At 46.8% G+C, this 19,463-nt stretch overlaps 1 protein-coding gene across 2 annotated transcripts in view; it reads left to right on the plus strand.

Annotated features, from left to right (window-relative positions):
- KCNT2 (potassium sodium-activated channel subfamily T member 2) overlaps window positions 1-19,463 on the plus strand; it is a 1,782,840-nt gene that overhangs the window by 1,359,208 nt on the left and 404,169 nt on the right. The window lies entirely within an intron of this gene.

Below are 19,463 nucleotides of genomic sequence, written 5' to 3' on the forward strand. Positions count from 1 at the left end.
TGTGTGAGTGTAAAGAGAGAGATCTTATGAGATCTCACTTTTCACTGAGAGAACGGCCATGAAGAAAAGTTGGACCCAACTCTGCCTACCGTGACACCTGAACCTGGAAGTGCAAATCCGGCTTGAATAGAAAGTCAGGCCAGCCCTTAAGAGGGCACTTTGTGCACTTTTGAGTGGTTTTGACACTAACTTTTATTTAATGACTAGCTGAAGAGCCCAGCGTTGCCCGGGCACAGTAACAAACTAAGGTTAGTTATAACAAATTATAATGATTATATCTATATATATATAAAGCTGAGTGTAGAGCCCCGCCCACTCCACATAGCCACATTCACTATAATATCCCAAATCATCCCGTCAGCCAGAGCCACTGGACTACTACCCCTAATATCCCACATCATCCCGTCAGCCAGAGCCAACAGACTACTACCACTAATATCCCACATCATCCCGTCAGAGCCACCAGACTACTACCCCTAATATCCCACATCATCCCATAAGCCAGAGCCACCGGACTACTACCACTAATATTCCACATCATCCCATCAGTGCCACTGGACTGCTACCCCTAATATCCCACATCATCCCATCAGAGCCACCGGATTACTACCCCTAATATCCTACATCATCCCGTCAGAGCCATCCAACTACTATCTCTAATATTTCACATCATCCTGTCAGCCAGAGCCACGGGACTACTACCCCTAATATCCCACATCATCCCATCAGAGCCACCAGACTACTACCCCTAATATCCCACATCATCCCATCAGCCAGAGCCACAGGACTACTACCTCTAATATCACACATCATCCCGTCAGCCTGAGCCACCAAATTACTACCCCTAATATCCCACATCATCCCTTCAGAACCACCAGACCACTACCACTAATAACCCACATCATCTCGTCAGAGCCACCGGACATCTACCCCTAATATCCCACATCATCCCATCAGAGCCACCGGCCTACTATTCCTAATATCCCACATCATCCCATCAGCAAGAGCCACACGACTACTACCCCTAATATCCCACATCATCCCGTCAGAGCCACCGGACTACTACCACTAATATCACATATCATCCCGTCAGAGCCACTGGCCTGCTACCCCTAATATCCCACATCATCCCATCAGCCAGAGCCACCGGACTGCTACCCCTAATATCTCACATCATCCCATCAGAGCAAAAGGAATACTATCCCTAATATGCCACATCATCCCATCATCCTGGGGTCAGAACCAGAGCGCTGAGTGGAATGGTCCAAGCTTCTGTACTGGGGATCGCTTTAAGAGGGGCTTGGGCTCAGAACCAGACCGCAGGGTGGATTTGCCCTTTTTTCCATACCAGGGATCCCTTTAAAAGGGGCCTGGGGTAAGAACCAGAGCACTAAGTGGAATTGCCCTAACTTCCATACCAATGACCCCTTTAAGAGAGTCTGGGGTCAAAACCAGAGCGCTGAGTAGATTTGCCCTCACTTCCATACCAGGGATCACTTTAAGAGGGGCCTGGGGTCAGAACTAGAGCGCTAAGAGAGTCTGGGGTCAAAACCTGAGCGCTGAGTAGATTTGCCCTCATTTCCATACTGGGGATACCTTTAAGAGGGGCCTGGGGTCAGAACCAGAGCGCTGAGTGAATTTTCCTAACTTCCATACCAGGGATCCCTTTAAGAGAGGTCTGGCGTCAGAACCAGAGCGCTAAGCAGAACGGTCCTAGCTTCCATACCGGGGATCCCTTTAAGAGAGGTCTTGGGTGAGAACCAGAGCGCAGAGTGGATTTGCCCTCCCTTCCATACCAGGGATCCCTTTAAAAGGGGCCCGGGGTAAGAACCAGAGCACTGAGTGGATTTGCCCTAACTTACATACTGGGGATCACTTTAAGAGGGGCCTGGGGTCAGAACCAGAGCGCAGAGTGGATTTGCCCTAACTTCCATACTGGGGATCACTTTAAGAGAGGCCTGGGGTCAGAACCAGAGTGCTGAGTGGATTTGCCCTAACTTCTATACCTGGGATCCCTTTAACTCCTTCACCCCCAAGGGTGGTTTGCACGTTCATGACCAAGCCAATTTTTACAATTCTGACCACTGTCCCTTTATGAGGTTATAACTCTGGAACGCTTCAACGGATCTAGGCGATTCTGAGAATGTTTTCTCATGACATATTGTACTTCACTTTAGTGGTAAAAAATTTTCGCTATAACTTGCGTTTATTTATGAAAAAAACAGAAATATGGTGAAAATTTTGAAAATTTTGCAATTTTCAAACTTTGAATTTGTATGCCCTTAAAACAGAGAAATATGTGACACAAAATAGTTACTAAATAACATTTCCCACATGTCTACTTTACATCAGCACAATTTGGGAAACAACATTTTTTTTGTTAGGAAGTTATAAGGGTTAAAATTTGACCAGCAATTTCTAATTTTTACAACAAAACTTACAAAACCATTTTTTTTAGGGACCACCTCACATTTGAAGTCACTTTGAGGGGTCTATATGGCAGAAAATACCCAAAAGTGACACCATTCTAAAAACTGCACCCCTGAAGCTACTCAAAACCACATTCAAGATTATTAACCCTTCAGGTGCATCACAGGAGCAGAAGCAACGTGGAAGGAAAAAATGAACATTTAACTTTTTAGTCACAAAAATAATATTTTAGCAACAATTTTTTTATTTTCCCAAGGGTAACAGGAGAAATTGGACCCCAAAAGTTGTTGTCAAATTTGTCCTGAGTACGCTGATACCCAATATGTGGGGGGGAACCACTGTTTGGGCACATGGCAGGGCTCAGAAGGGAAGGAGCCCCGTTTGACTTTTTCAACCTAAAATTGGCTGGAATTGAGATCGAACGCCATGTCGCATTTGACGAGCGCCTGATGTGCCTAAACAGTGGAAACCCACCACAAGTCACCCCATTTTGGAAACTAGACCCCCTAAGGAACTTATCTAGATGTGTGGTGACCACTTTGAACCCCCAAGGGCTTCACAGAAGTTTATAACACCCGGGCGTGAAAATAAAAAATCATATTTTTTCCACAAACATGATCATTTAGTCCCCAATATTTTGTTTTTCCAAGGGTAACAGGAGAAATTGGACTCCAAAGGTTGTTGCCAAATTTGTCCTGAGTACGCTGATACCCAATATGTGGGGGCAACCACTGTTTGGGCACATGGCAGGGTTAAGAAGGGAAGGAGCCCCGTTTGACTTTTTCAGCCTAAAATTGGCTGGAATTGAGATCGGACGCCATGTCGCATTTGACAAATGTCTGATGTGCCTAAACAGTGGAAACCCCCCACAAGTGACCCCATTTTGGAAACTAGACCCCCTAAGGAACTTATCTAGATGTGTGGTGACCACTTTGAGCCCCAAAGGGCTTCACAGAAGTTTATAACACCCGGGCGTGAAAATAAAAAATCATATTTTTTCCACAAACATGATCATTTAGTCCCCAATATTTTGTTTTCCCAAGGGTAACAGGAGAATTTGGACCCCAAAGGTTGTTGTCAAATTTGTCCTGAGTCTGCTGATACCCAATATGTGGGGGGGAACCACTGATTGGGCACATGGCAGGGCTCAGAAGGGAAGAAGCCCTGTTTGACTTTTTCAACCTAAAATTGGCTGGAATTGAGATCGGACGCCATGTCACGTTTGACGAGCGTCTGATGTGCCTAAACAGTGGAAACCCCCCACAAGTGACCCCATTTTGGAAACTAGACCCCCTAAGGAACTTATCTAGATGTGTGGTGAGCACTTTGAACCCCCAAGTGTTTCACCAAAGATTATAATGCCCAGGCGTGAAAATATAAAATCCTGTTTTGTTCCCACATAAATGATCATTTAGTCCCCAATTTTTAATTTTCCCAAGAGTAGCAGGAGAAATTGGACCCCAAAAGTTGTTGTCCAATTTGTCCTGAGTACCCTGATACCCCACGTGTGGGAGAAAACTACTGTTTGGGCACACGTCAGGGCTCGAAAGGGAAGTAATGACGTTTTGGAAAGCAGACTTTGATGGAATGGTCTGCGGGCGTCATGTTCCATTTGCAGAGCCCTTGATGTTCCTAAACAGTAGAAACCCCCCGTAAGTGACCCCATTTTGGAAACTAGACCCCCTAAGGAACTTATCTAGATGTGTGGTGAGCACTTTGAACCCCCAAGTGTTTCACTAAAGATTATAATGCCCAGGCATGAAAATATAATATCCTGTTTTGTTCCCACATAAATGATCATTTAGTCCCCAATTTTTAATTTTCCCAAGAGTAGCAGGAGAAATTGGACCCCAAAAGTCGTTGTCCAATTTGTCCTGGGTACTCTGGTACCCCACATGTGGGAAAAAACTGTTTAGGCACACGTCGGGGCTCGAAAGGGAAGTAGTGTTGTTTTGGAATGCAGACATTGATGGTCTGCTGGCGTCATGTTCCATTTGCAGAGTCCCTGATGTGCCTAAACAGGAAAAAAACCCACATATGACATCATTTTGGATACTAGACCCCCAAAGAACAAATCTAGATGTGCCCCCAACTAATCTAATGTAAATTAGTAGTGCATGGAGGTGTGGTACAATTTGAAGCAATCCTTCATGCACAGGCCAGGTTTTTCGGGGCAGGTGTCGCATTGATAAGTGGTGTCCCTGCGTATTCCTTTTTTGTAACACACTCGACACCTTTTTTGCGGCTTACCTTTTCTTGGGGTTGGCGGGACCACCCCCGGAAAATGCTGACCTGGGACAATACGAGCACCTTCAGTACCAGAAGTACTGGGGCCCACTCCTTCCTGAGCGCCAAACATCAGGGCCTTAACCACTACCTCCTGGAAATGAAGGTACGTCGTATCGCTGGGGCATGCACATTGTGACAGCAGGAATGCGTTGAGCATTGCCATTTGGACGATGTGCACAGCCAGCTTTTTGTACAACGCCTTGGCCTTCCTCAATGCATTGTACGGTTGGAGGAGTTGATCGGAGAGATCAACTCCCTCCATGTTTTTGTTGTACCCCACTACACATGTCGGTTTGCGGACCTGTGTAGAGGTACCCCGTACAGTGCAGAGGGTACTGCCATCACCGTGTATGGTGGTCAAGAGATGGACATCTCTCTTGTCCTTGTACTTGACCACCAGCAGGTGGTCGCTACATTGGGCTCTGCTCTCACCTTTTCAGAGCATCTGCCCAAGTAGCGTCTTCGGGAGGCCTCTCTGATTTTTGCGGACAGTACCGCAGGCTGTGGTACGTCGCTCAGAGAGGGATTTGTAGAGTGGGATGCTGGTATAAAAGTTATCAGTGTAGAGGTGATAACCTTTATCCAGCAGTGGGTGCACCAAATCCCACACAATTTTCCCACTCACTCCCAGGAAAGGAGGACACTCAGGGGGTTCAATCCGGGTGTCCTTCCCTTCGTAAACTCTAAACTTGTGGATGTACCCTGAGGTACTCTCACACAACTTATAGAGTTTGATTCCGTACCTGGCCCTCTTACTGGGCAGGTATTGACGGAATCGCAGCCTTCCCTTGAAGTGAACCAAGGACTCATCCACGCAGATGTCCCTTTGGGGCACGTACACTTCAGCAAACTTTTTGTTGAAGTGTTCGATGACCGGCCGAACTTTGAACAGACGGTCAAAGTTGGGGTCATCTTGTGCGGGACACTCTGCATTATCAGTATAATGCAGAAACTTGTCGATGGCCTCAAAACGCGTCCGGGCCATGACCATTCGGAACACTGGAGTGTTGTATAATATTTTATACAACACTCCAGTGTTCCGAATGGTCATGGCCCGGACGCGTTTTGAGGCCATCGACAAGTTTCTGCATTATCTCCAATATTGCCGAATTTCCGGCTTCTTCAGTATCCCCATATGGAGGACCAGGCCCCCAAACTGCGTCATTTCAACTGCGTCTACAGAAGACCAGTTTGAAAATGTTGAACGCGGGTTTTGCTCCAAAAATTGACGAGCGTACAAATTAGTTTGCTCCACCATGAGGTTAACAAAATCCTCAGAGAAAAAGACTTTGAAAAAGTCAATTTCTGTGAGGCCGGTGGTGTCAAACTTGATTCCTGATTCTGCCACAAAATCAGGAATCAGTGGCTCGTAATTTTCGGGGGCGAGGTCCATACGCGGATGAAGAGAGATTGGGCAGGGATCAACAGTTAGGGTTGTAGTTAGGTGGCACAAAGGGGGGTGAAAAAAATGAAAAACGGCAGGCACAAGCTTGGATAAGTGACGTGTGTCACTTATCCAACTTTTGCGGCTGCGGGATGTGTGTACGGAAGTGGCGCAAAGGGGGCTAAGGAAAAAAAGCGAGCTCGAGTGTTGATCAGTGAACTGCGTCACCAATCAACGCTTGGCGACTGCGCACGGAGGTGGCGCAAAAGTGGGGTGGAGGGGGGTAAAAATAGGGGGAAGGGGGATGGGGGGATTGGGGTGGATGAAGAGAGATTGGGCAGGGATCAACAGTTAGGGTTGTAGTTAGGTGGCACAAAGGGGGGTGAAAAAAATGAAAAACAGCAGGCACAAGCTTGGATAAGTGACGTGTGTCACTTATCCAACTTTTGCGGCTGCGGGATGGGTGTACGGAAGTGGCGCAAAGGGGGCTAAGGAAAAAAAAGCGAGCTCGAGTGTTGATCGGTGAACTGCGTCACCGATCAACGCTCGCCGGCTGCGCACGGAGGTGGCGCAAAAGTGGGGTGGAGGGGGGTAAAAGGGGGGTGAAGGGGGTAAGAGGGGGGGTGGAGGGGGGGATGGGGGGATGAAGATAGATTGGGGGGTGAAGATAGATTGGGGGGGTGAAGATAGATTGGGCAGGGGATCAGGGATCAATTAACACTTACAGTTGTAGTTTTCTTTCTTCTTTCTTCTGCAGGGATTGTGATGCTACAAGCTGTGGCACCACAATACCCAGAACAGGAGCTCTTGCTGCGTCCGACCTCTCTGCAGGAATCCTCAGCTAGAGTGAGGACCCCTGCAGACAGGTCAGACAGGTCAGAGGCAGGTCAGGGGGCAGGTCACAGAGCGGTCACATCGCTGCTGTGACCTGTCATTGGTGGGATCGAATGATTACATCGATCCCACCAATCCCTGATCTGCCTGGTGACCATGGCAACTGCCTAGAATCGGAGCTCACAGCTCCGATTACTAGGCAGGTCATGCCCAGGTCACCAGCAGGGCACAGAGCGGTCACATGGTGACCGCAGCTGTGCCCTGTGGTTGGTGCGATCGCCGATCTAATCGATCGCACCAGCCAACTCCTGCAGGCCCTGCTGGGCCTGCATCAGGCTCCAGCCTAGGATTGGTGCTAATATAGCACCAATCCTGGCAGGTACTGGCAGGGCACAGCGGCGATATAGCGCCGCTGTGCACTGCGATTGGCGCGATCGATCAGATCGGCGATCGCGCCAATCCGGGTGCTTTTTGCTGATGCCTGCTCTAGGATCGAGTACATCAGTACTCGATCCCAGCCTAGGACATCATTGTTTCAGCCAAGCTGATTGGCTGAAACAATGAGAAACGCTGCGATTGGCTGTTCAGAATTGAACAGCCAATCACAGCGCTCTGGATGCCGGGGGGTGGGATCGCAGCCCGGGATGCCGACGCCATCTTTTGTAAGGTGAGATGGTGTCGGAATTTTAATGCGATCACCGTGACTTTAGTCGCGGTATCGCATTAAAGGGCCCGATGTACTATCCCGTCCACGGTCATACGGGCCCGGGTACCGTGGACGGGATAGTACGTCGGATGTCAGGAAGGGGTTAAGAGGGAAGATAAGCCTATGGTACTATGGGATGAAGGATGTGTGACGGGTATATGGGCACGGGAGGGGGTGATTCATTTCTGTCATGTGCTCTCTGCTCCTCTCTGGGTGCAGACAATGGCTGGGAGCTTATGTTCCCAGGGATGCTAGATTTCTCCCACCCTGTCAGAGTCTGCTGAGGTGTTGTGTAGTGGGAAAACTGTTGCTCATAGCAACCAATCATAGCTCAGCTTCTTTTAAACAGCTCTGTTGAAATGAAAGATGCTTAGTGATTGGGTGGGGCTATGTGGAGCGGGCGTGACACACATACATACACACATTCATTTATATATATACAGATATCACCAATTTTCGGCTGCCTACTAATCTATTATATAAAAAGAGAAGCAACAGATTGGTGTTAGACACTTTTTAAGGATATTCTAAAATATAGGTTGGGCTAAAAATTGGAGCTTCCAGCTATTCCTTTGTGGAGCCCATTAGCTACAGGAAATCAATGTTGAGCTCAAACAGGTTTCCAGTTTGTGGCTAGTGATGATCTCTATGGTGAGCCTGTCAAATGTAGCCAGTTTTTGTTCTCATTACATTCCTGCTGTGTTATCTGTCTAACTATGTACAGTGTGTAATGTAGTGCAAGTATAATAAAATACTTACCAATCGCCATCTTCCCTGGCTTCCAGTGCCACTGTAGTCCTCTTCTGACTCATGTGACTTAAATTCCAACTTAAATTCAATGTGTGAGCTCGAAGTCACGCTTTTACAATGTAGGTCAAAGGAGGTGTAGAATGAGGCATGAGGTTTACATTACAAAAGTGTTCCAATAGGTGGCACTAGACTTCAAGTCCTTTTCCTCTCTTAAGTGCGGCTTCACAAATAAACGCCTGTTTTATGCAGCAATTCGGTATTGATGTGACCTGTGTGAGAAGAGGACCTGTAAGGCAACTGTGAAAGACAGGCTTTGATTTTGATAGTAGAGTCACAATTAAAAGCTTATTTTCTTATTGTTTGCTTTTTATATGTTTGATAATGTACGGTCATACAGAGTTAATATCATAATAATCTTCTGAATCATATTACTCACTCTAGTAAATAACTGAAAAACGACATCACTACAGATTTTGAAAATGTAACCCATTGATTTGTTTTGTGCCTGCAGAGTGCCTGATGTTACTAACATTTTCAGAAATTCCATAGTTGTATTTGCTTGTCTATTGACTTATATTATGAACAGTTGGGATCATTTATTTTTATAAAACTACAAACCACAGCTATAACTGTCTGAAATCACACTGCAGTTCTTATCAACTCTGTGTGCCTCCTTGTATCTTGTAAACGCCTATGTTTCTGTAACTCCAGCATTAGATTAGATGTTGTCATGCTACTGCAGTGCAGTATAGCGCAACCTCCACCAGAAGGTGCTGGTGAGGGAAGAAAGGTTGCACACACTGCGTACCAACACTGAGCAGTAGCACAAGTGCCACCAGGTGGCGAAAGAATGGTCAGACAAGCCGAGTCAAAAGACAGTCAAGGCAGAAGTACCAAGAGTCACAGCAGTACACGTGGTCAGGAACAAGCCAGGGGATCAGCAGCGGTTGCAAGCAGATAAGGCAAAGACAGAAGACAGAAGCAGGTCCGAATGCAAGCCAAGTCAAAACCAAGGAGTCAACAAACTTACAGGGAAAAACTGAGTCAGGACAGACTGAGGAAATAAACAGACATGGGGAAAGTCAGGGATCACAGCAGGACAAACCAGGATGTACCAGAGTCAGATACACACGCTGAAGGCAGAACTATAGCTATCACCCCCTGCAGGACGCAGCGGAGCTAAATAGCAAACCTGAAACCAGTCTGAGGCTGAGAAAAATTAACCCCTGAAATGACCAGACCAGGAACATGGAAAGACAGGACTCAAAACCGGGTCTGGATCATGACAGATGTGTTATGTTTCCAGGGGCAGACACAGACTGTAGAGGGCCCCAGTGCAAGAAATTATTCGGGCCCCCCCCGCCCTTCATAGGGCAACAAAGTTATGTAAACATATAGATTGTAATATTTAATTTAGGGTGCCTTCACATAGGCGAGTTTTTGTATCCGATGAGATCAGGCGAAAATTGCATCTGACTTGATATGGTTTTTTTCTTGCCCTTAAGGAAGCTTTCACACTGGCATTTTTCGACACAAGCAGCAGATCTGGCAGACTTCTGCACCTCTGCCGCCTAACGGGTAACTTGTAGCACTGATCCGGCAAGCCCCATTCATTCTCTATCGGGCTTGCGGCCGGCCGTGGCAAGTGCAGTTGTGCTAGATCCACGTTACATGGTGCCACTAAAATATACAGCGGATATGCTGCATTTTTTAGAGCAGGAAAATCTACACCATATCAATTTTTGTTGCGGATTTTCCCACCGTAAATGTACTGTATATATAATATTGAGGCTATGTAGGGCTTGATATAATATCGGTAGGGTGCTGCTGGGCTGTATTTATTATTTGCCAGTTGCAGTCTCCAAATTATATATACAGGCCAGCACAGCCTCCAAATAACATATATAGCCCACTAGCCCAGCATTGCCTCTAGTTGTTAACATATACAGCCCAGCAGAGCCTTCAAACAAAATATGGTATACAGCCCAGCACAGCCTTCAGGTAATATATACAGCCCACCACAGCCTCCAGGTGATATATACAGCCCAGCATAGCCTCCGGTTGATATATATGTGGGCCACCTGATTCATGTTTCTTCTCCCCCCATGAGCCACCCCATTCATGAGCAGCCAAGCATCTCCCCCAGGGGCCCCCCCATTCATGAGCAGCCATGCTTCTCCCCAGGGGCCCCCCATTCATGAGCAGCCATGCTTCTCCCCAGGGGCCCCCCATTCATGAGCAGCCAAGCCCATGCTTCCCTCCTCCCCAGGCCAGTGGCCCCCCATTCATGAGCAGCCAGGCCATCATGCTTCAGTTCTCCCCCAGGATGGAGCCCCCAAAATCATGCATGCCATGCTTCAGTTCTCGCCCACCCCAGGAGCCCCTCAAAATCATGCCTGCCTCCTCGGTCCCTGTCCCTCAGTCCTGCTCAGCTCTGGTACTCTTACCTGGAGCAGGCAGGGCAGGCCAGAGGCCAGACCAAGAGGATCCACACTGTCCACTCCACTCTCCTGTCACAGTGTCCTCACTCTGCACATTCCTCCTGAGCTGCTGCTATGGGCAGGGGCACGGCACACAGTAGTGACTCACACAGACTAAGTGACGTCACACACTGACCTGCGGCTGAACTGCAGCCACCGTCTGGCCGGCGCCACAGGGCAGGCAGTGTGAGTGACAGTCTGTCTCCTCCTCTCCTCCCCCACAGCGCTATCGCAGGACTGACACTGCTCAGATCATGGCACTCTCAGCCTCAGGAGGAGTCAGACCCCCTCCGGCAGGACTGCTCTCCTTCCCTCCTTGCTGGCTCTGCAGCACTCGCACTCCACATGGCTAATTTGCATTGAATAATTAGCCATGCAGTGCTGGAGGGGCCCCGCTCCCCCGGGGCCCCGTGCAATGAACGGGCTGCACGGGTGGTAGGTCCACCCTTGTATGTTTCCTCTTGTTGATTCAGAAGAAAGTGAAAAAAAACAAGAAACCCAAGTGTTATCATAATGGATTAATAGGCAGACCAGAATTCTAGACATTTACACGTTTATATGTGTTCGACCGCGTTTGCTTGCGTATGCATCGTTTTGGGTTGTGCGGTGTGGCACGGCTAATGCAACATGATGCACTTTTGGAGGCGGAAAATTGCCACCTCCAAACGCATGTGGACGCTTGCGGAAGGAATGCATTTAAACAATGCATTACAGTCTATGGAAACACATGCGTACACAAGCACATGCGTGTGCTTTGTGCTTGCATATGTAAGAATTTACATAAAACCCGCCCATTGGGCATAGCTTTTGTACATTCAAAAATTCGCCAGGAAAATAGCACTTGCCAATTGTCCGCAAACCGCAAATGCATGCATGCATTTGCATGCGTTTTTTGCATGCGTTAGCGCTTGCGGACGATACGCTGCGTACTCAACCGCAAATGTGAACGTAGCCTTACACAGTACATTAAATGTAAAGTTTTTCTCATTGTGAAAACATTTGCAGTTGTCCTCTCACAGTGCTGTCAGCTTCCATTTCACGGGCAGCTAGTGTGGAGGACAGGTCAAACAGCAGAACTCACAGCACTGTGAAAATACAAATGCAAATATGTTTTTTTTCTGTTTGAAATTAGAAGACAAGTGCAGCTGCAAATGTTTTTGTAATGAGACAAACTTCACTTCGTCTGTACTGTGTTACATCTGCAGTACTCTGTTCAAATCTCACTGCAGAACTTTGTGTAAAAATGAGAGCAAGTATCTGTTTTTTCTTGGTTCCCACTGGTAAAGCCCCTTTTTGTTTAACCCCTTCATGACCCAGCCTATTTTGACCTTAATGACCTGGCCATTTTTTGCAATTCTGACCAGTGTCCCTTTATGAGGTAATAACTCAGGAACGCTTCAACAGATCCTAGCGATTCTTTGATTGTTTTTTCGTGACACATTGGGCTTCATGTTAGTGGTAAATTTAGGTCGATAGTTTTTGCATTTATTTGTGAAAAAAATGGAAACTTGGCGAAAATGTAGAAAATTTTGCAATTTTCACATTTTGAATTTTTATTCCGTTAAACCAGAGAGCTATGTGACACAAAATAGTTAATAAATAACATTTCCCACATGTCTACTTTACATCAGTACAGTTTTGGAATCAATTTTTTTTTATTAGGAAGTTATAAGGGTTAAAAGTTGACCAGCGATTTCTAATTTTTACAACAAAATTTACAAAACCATTTTTTTTAGGGACTACCTTACATTTGAAGTCACTTTGAGGGGTCTATATGGCAGAAAATACCCAAAAGTGACACCATTCTAAAAACTGCAACCCTCAAGATACTCAAAACTACATTCAAGAAGATTATTAACCCTTCAGGTGCTTCACTGCAGCTAAAGCAATGTGAAAGGAAAAAATGGACATTTTAATTTTTCCAACAAAAATTTTCTTTTAGCATCAATTTTTTCATTTTCACATGGGTAACAGGATAAATTGGATCCTAAAATTTGTTGGGCAATTTCTCCTGAGTACGCCGATACCTCATATGTGGTTATAAACCACTGTTTGGGCGCACAGCAGGGCCCGGAAGGGAAGGAGCACCATTTGACTTTTTGAATGGAAAATATGCTGGAATATTTAGCGGTTGCCATGTCGAGTTTGGAGAGTCCCTGTGTGCCTAAACATTGGAGCTCCCCCACAAGTGACCCCATTTTGGAAACTAGACCCTCCAACAAACTTATCTAGATGCATAGTGACTTTTTGAATGGAAAATTAGCTCCAATCAATAGCGGACACCATGTCGTGTTTGGAGTGTGTACCTAAACATTGGAGCTCCCCCACAAGTGACCCCATTTTGGAAACTAGACACCCCAAGGAGCTTATCTAGATGTGGAATGAGCACTTTGAACCCCCAAGTGCTTCACAGAAGTTTAAAATGCAGAGCCATGAAAATAAAAAATATTTTTTTTCCTCAAAAATGATTTTTTTAGCCCGCTATTTTTTATTTTCACAAGGCTAACAGGAGAAATTGGACCATAAAAGTTGTGCAATTTGTCCTGAGTACACCGATACCCCATATGTGGGGGAAACCACTGTTTGGGTGCATGGGAGAGCTCAGAAGGGAAGGAGCGCGATTTTGGAATGCAGACTGATAGAATGTTCTGCGGGCATCATGTTGCGTTTGCAGAGCCCGTGATGTGCCTAAACAGTGGAAACCCCCCACAAGTGACCCCATTTTGGAAACTAGACCCCCCCAAAGAGCTTATCTAGAAGTTTAGTGAGCACTTTGAACCCCCAAGTGCTTCACAGAAGTTTATAAACGCAGAGCCATGAAAATAAAAAATCATTTTTTTTCCTCAAAAAATATTTTTAGCTCGTTATTTTTTATTTTCACAAGGGTAACAGGATAAATTGGACCCCTAAAGTTGTTGTTCAGTTTGTCCTGAGTACGCTGGTACTCCATATGTGGGGGGGGGAACCACTGTTTGGGCGCACGGCAGGGCTCAGAAGGGAGGGAGCACCATTTGACTTTTTGAATGGAAAATTAGCTCCAATCATTAGCGGACACCATGTCGTGTTTGGAGAGGCCCTGTCTGCCTACACTTTGAAGTTCCCCCACAAATGACCCCATTTTTGAAACTAGACCCCCTAAGGAACTTATCTAGATGCATAGTGAGCACTTTGAACCCCCAGGTGCTTTACAGAAGTGTATAACGCAGAGCCATGAAAATAAAAATATTTTTTTTCCTCAAAAAATGATTTTTTTAGTCCACAATTTTTTATTTTTACAATGGTAACAGGAGAAATTGGACCCCAAAAGTTGTTGTCGAGTTTGTCCTGAGTACACTGGTACCCCATATGTGGGGGGAACCACTGTTTGGGCACACGTCGGGGCTCGGAAGCAAAGTAGTGACGTTTTGAAATACCGACTTGATGGAATGGTCTGCAGGCGTCATGTTAGGTTTGCAGAGCCTCTGATGTGCCTAAACAGTGGAAACCCCCCACAAGTGACCCCATTTTGGAAACTAGACCACCCAAGGAACTTACCTAGATGTGTGGTGAGCACTTTGAACCCCCAAGTGCTTCACAGAAGTTTATAACGCAGAACCGTGAAAATAAAAAATCTTTTTTCCTCAAAAAATGATTTTTTAGCCCACAATTTTTTATTTTCACAAGGGTAACAGGATAAATTCGACCCCAAAAGTTGTTGTCCAGTTTGTCCTGAGTACGCTGGTACCCGATATGTGGGGGGACCACTGTTTGGGCACACGTCGGGGCTTGAAAGGGAAGTAGTGATGTTTTGAAATACCAATTTGATGGAATGGTCTGCAGGCGTCATGTTATGTTTGCAGAGCCTCTGATGTGCCTAAACAGTGGAAACCCCCCACAAGTGACCCCATTTTGGAAACTAGACCACCTGAGGAACTTATCTAGATGTGTGGTGAGCACTTTGACCTCCAAGTGCTTCACAGAAGTTTATAACGCAGAACCGTGAAATAAAAAATCATTTTTTTTTCACAAAAATCATTTTTTTAGCCCCAATATTTTATTTTCCCAAGGGTAACAGGAGAAATTAGACCCCCAAAGTTGTTGTACAATTTTTCCTGAGTACGCTGATACCCCAAATGTGGGGGTAAACCACTGTTTGGGCACACGTCGGGGATCGGAATGGAGGGAGCGCTGTTTGACTTTCTGAACGCAAAATTGGCTGGAATAAATCATGGCGCCATGTCGCGTTCTGAGACCCCGTGATGTGCCTAAACAGTCGAACCCCTCAATTCTAACTCTAACCCCAACACACCACTAACCCTAACCCAACCCTAATCATAACCCTAACTACAACCCTAACCCCCAACACACCCCTAAACCGATTCCCAACTCTAACCCTAACCACAAGCCTAACCCTAATCCCAACCCACCCCTAACCCTAATCCTAACCCTAATTCCAACCATAACCCTAATTCCAACCCTAGCCCTAATTCCAACCCTAACCCTACTTCCAACCCTAACCCTATTTCTAACCCTAACCCTAATTCCAACCGTAACCCTAATTCTAACCCTAACCCTATTTCTAACCCTAACCCTAATTCTAACCCTAACCCTTTTTCTAACCCTAACCCTAACCCTAATTCCAACCCTAACCCTAATTCTACCCCTAAATGGAAAAAAAAATAGTTTTTTAATTTATTGTTTGTGCCTGGCTATTGGGGTGATAAACGGGGGGTGTATTCACTTTTTTTTTCATTTTGATCTTGATCACTGTGAGAAATTATCACAGTGATCAAAATGAAAAATGAATGGGCGGCAGGCAAATTCATGGGCGCCGCCATCTTGGACAATGGCAGGCGCACTGCGCATGTGCCCGCCATTTTGCAAGATGGCGGCGCCCATGATTCGGATGGCGAGACACTGGGAGCCACAGCAGGACATCGGAGGTACCGGGGGGAATTGGAAGGTGGGGGGGAGCGATAGGAAGGGGAGGGGGAGCAGATGATGACGGCGGCGACCGATTGCCACCGTCCATCGGTGGTGGGGGCGATCGGCCCCACCAGTCAGTGTGGGGGGGTCGGGTGTCAGTGTCCAGCCATGTCCGATGCTATTGCAGCATCGGCCATGGCTGGGTTGTAATATTTCACCAAATTTCATTGGTGAAATATTACAAATCGCTCTGATTGGCTGTTTCACTTTTAACAGCCAATCAGAGCAATCGTAGGCACGTGGGGGCTAAGCCACACCCCCTGGGATTAACCATAGAGTGTCCTCTGTGTGCGGGTCGGGAGACCTTTCAGTGACCCCGGTCACCCGACCCGCAGGAGGGCGATTTATAGCATGACGCCTACGTAGGCATCATGGGTCGTGAAGGGGTTAAATAGGCTATGGGGACATATTCACATGTGGATCTGTGTCTGACCCATAAATCTTAACAGCACATTTACATATAAGAAACGTGCATTTCTCGTGAATAAGCTATCAGATAACAGATATAAATGTATCACTTTGTTTAACTTTCCAGGACCTCCATGCCAATATAAATGAATTAGAAGGGTTGATCCTGCTGACAGATTCCATTTAAATTCCCCATTTCAAGACTAAATTAATTTTATTCCTTTAACCTTCCATTGCTTTGTGCTTCTTATTAGTTTGGTTGCTCTTCAGGGAAAGAGATCGATATAAAATATTTTGAAGAGCTTCAGTTCATATTCAAGATCAGACTGCATCTGTGCTGTATAAAGTGGTCATTTCATATCGCTATCCCAAAAGTTGATGTCACTTCTAAAATACAATAATTTAATTGCCTTCAAGATGGCGTATTAGCATTGTGTGCTGCTTTTAAATTTATGATTTACTAGTACATTCATGTATTTCTCTTCAAGTGGCTCTACCAACAAACTCGGAAGCAAAAGATTCCAAAGCGCTGTTCATGTCTTAAAATTCATAAATTACTAAGGCCTCTTTCACACATCAGGTTTTCGCCGTCAGGCGCGATCCGGCGCTTTTGACAGAAACCGGATCCGGCGAAATGCAATGCCGGATCCGGTTTCCCCCCCATTGACTTGCATTTGCGCCGGATAGCGCCGGATGGCCATGCGTTTCATCCGGTTTTCGCCGGATCCGGCAATGTGTCGCGATCCGGCGTCTGGAAAAAACAGCTACTGTAACGTTTTTTGTCTCCGGCGAAAAAGCTGGACACGCTGGATCCGGCGCGTCCGGCTTTTTCACACAATGAAAGCCTATGAGCGCCGAAATGCGCCTGATCCGGCGAAAGCCGGATCCGGTGGCCGGATCCGTTTTTTTTGGTCTGAGCATGCTCAGTAGCTCTGCCCACAAGACATATATAAAAGCAAGACAGTGGGACCCACAGCCACACCCAACATGCCACCCAAGAAAGCAACCAAGCGCAGCAGGAGAAGGCAGGAGACCACTGCAGCACCATCAGCACCACCACCACCCCAAATGGAGCAGCAAATGGAACATGCTGAGGAGGGGAGGCCAGCAGCAGATGAGAGACGGTAATGATCAAATCCCCCATTCCTCCAAACTAGGGCTATTGAATATCAAGATATTCATTGGCCCTTTGTTTCTCTTTATTCAACAGCCGCCCAATAGATGCAGCAGCAGCAGCAGCAATGGCAGCAGCTGGAACACCACCCACAGGCATGGAGTGTGGCCACCAGGAAGACAGCACATCATCTTCTGGGAGCCCTCCCTCGCATCGTCAGCGTTTGACGGTAAGTTTTTATTTCCAAAATCCATCATCTCTGTAATATATGTCTATTCATTGCCTTTTATTGCAAAACAGGATTCACAAGATGAAGAGGAGCTCCCAGAAGAAAAAGGAAGGGGTGGACAGACACCTGTAGTGGGCTCACAATTGGTAAGTTTTTTGCATCAAACGCAGAACCACAACATCACACTACACACAACACATAGAAAACAATGTTCTGCAGACCACACACAGCAAACAAATGCCTACATCCAAAGACATAACATTTTTTGTTTTCTTCTCTAGTCTTCCCAATCTGGTGCTCGGCCAAGAGGTCCTCGCAGTGCCTCCCAGGGTCGTCGGCGACAGCAACGCGGCGGTCACCAGCGTGTAAGTATAAATATTTTTGCTTTGTTTTTTTGCACTTTTTATTTCATTTCTTTTGTGGAGGCTAATTATGTTATTTTTGTCTTTTTCTTTAACAGCCTTCACAGCGTGCTCCCGACTCTGACGGTGAGGATGGAGGACTCGATGTGGACCACCTCATCGATCTCGTCAGAGAAAGGGAGCCGCTCTGGAATATGGCTGACCGCCGCCACGCTGACCTTATCGTTACCCGACGACTCTGGGAGGAAATCTGTTCGCTCCTTGTGGGCCGCTGGGAGGACCTCGATCTTCGGGCCCAGATTAAAGAGCGTAAGTATATACAGTAGCGGTTGCTTGATGTAAACCAGTGTTTCACGAACTCCAGTCCTCGTGGTCCCCACGGATCATGTGTTCAGGATTTCTATTTACTATGGAAATCCTGAAAACATGACCCCTGGGGACCATGAGGACTGGAGTTTGGGAAACACTGATGTTGTATACTAACCACTTTGTCCTTTCTCGTTTCAGGGAACAGAATTGTGAATCGGTGGCGGTCTGTGAGGGATCGTTTCAAGAAGGAGTTCAATAAAGAGATGCGGGCCCCGAGTGGATCTGGAGGACGCAGGAGCAAGTACAAGTACGCACAAGCCCTGTCGTTCCTCCGGGAAACAATGGTCACTAGAAGGTAAATATTACACACCACATGTGAAAAAAAATGTTAGATGTAAATTTTTTTTTTCAGCCAGGGCCATACCATGTCAGTATTTTAATTGTTTTTTTTTCTCTTTATTCCACAGCACGGTGAGCAGCACTCGGGAGCCTGCACGATTGGACCCTTCTGAGGCGATCCCTGAGGAGACCGGCACCGAGGGACACTTCGACCGCCCCGGTACATCTGCACCTTCCCAGCCTTCCCACACATTCGACCCATCTGTCCCATCCACCAGCACAGGAGCATCGTGGCCGCCTACATTACATGAAGCTGCTGGTGAGGAGATCGCTTTCCCTTTAACCCACCCTTCTGCCCCTGCCACCTCTAGTACACCTGCGGGTACTGGGCGGCAGCGGCAGAGGGGTCAGGAAAAGACTTATGCGCCAGAGTTCTTGCATCTGAATGCATCTTTCCAGAACTGTCTAAAAGTCTTGTCAGAGCAAATCTCCGCAGGCTATCAGCAGATCAACTCCAGCATTCTGGAGGTGAAGACACTTCTGCAAACCATGCATTCAGAAGCAAGATCTTCGCCAAACCACACCTTTTTCAGGTCTGTTGTGGAGTGCATGGAAACGCTCTCTCCTGCCCAGCAGATGCATGTAATGCATTCATGCCACGCTGCTCTCCAGCAAGTTACCTCCCAACCTCCTCCTCCCACCACAGTAGTTCCTCCACCTGCACCCCCTCCAGCCACTTTCCATCCTCCCCCTCCTATTACATCTACACCCCCTCCAGCCACTTTCCATCCTCCCCCTCCTATTACATCTACACCCCCTCCAGCCACTTTCCATCCTCCCCCTCCTATTACATACCATCCACCT

The sequence above is a fragment of the Dendrobates tinctorius genome, unplaced genomic scaffold, assembly GCF_039654945.1.
Source record: "Dendrobates tinctorius isolate UK_male_01 unplaced genomic scaffold, ASM3965494v1 ptg000074l, whole genome shotgun sequence".
NCBI classification, from domain to species: Eukaryota; Metazoa; Chordata; class Amphibia; order Anura; family Dendrobatidae; genus Dendrobates; species Dendrobates tinctorius.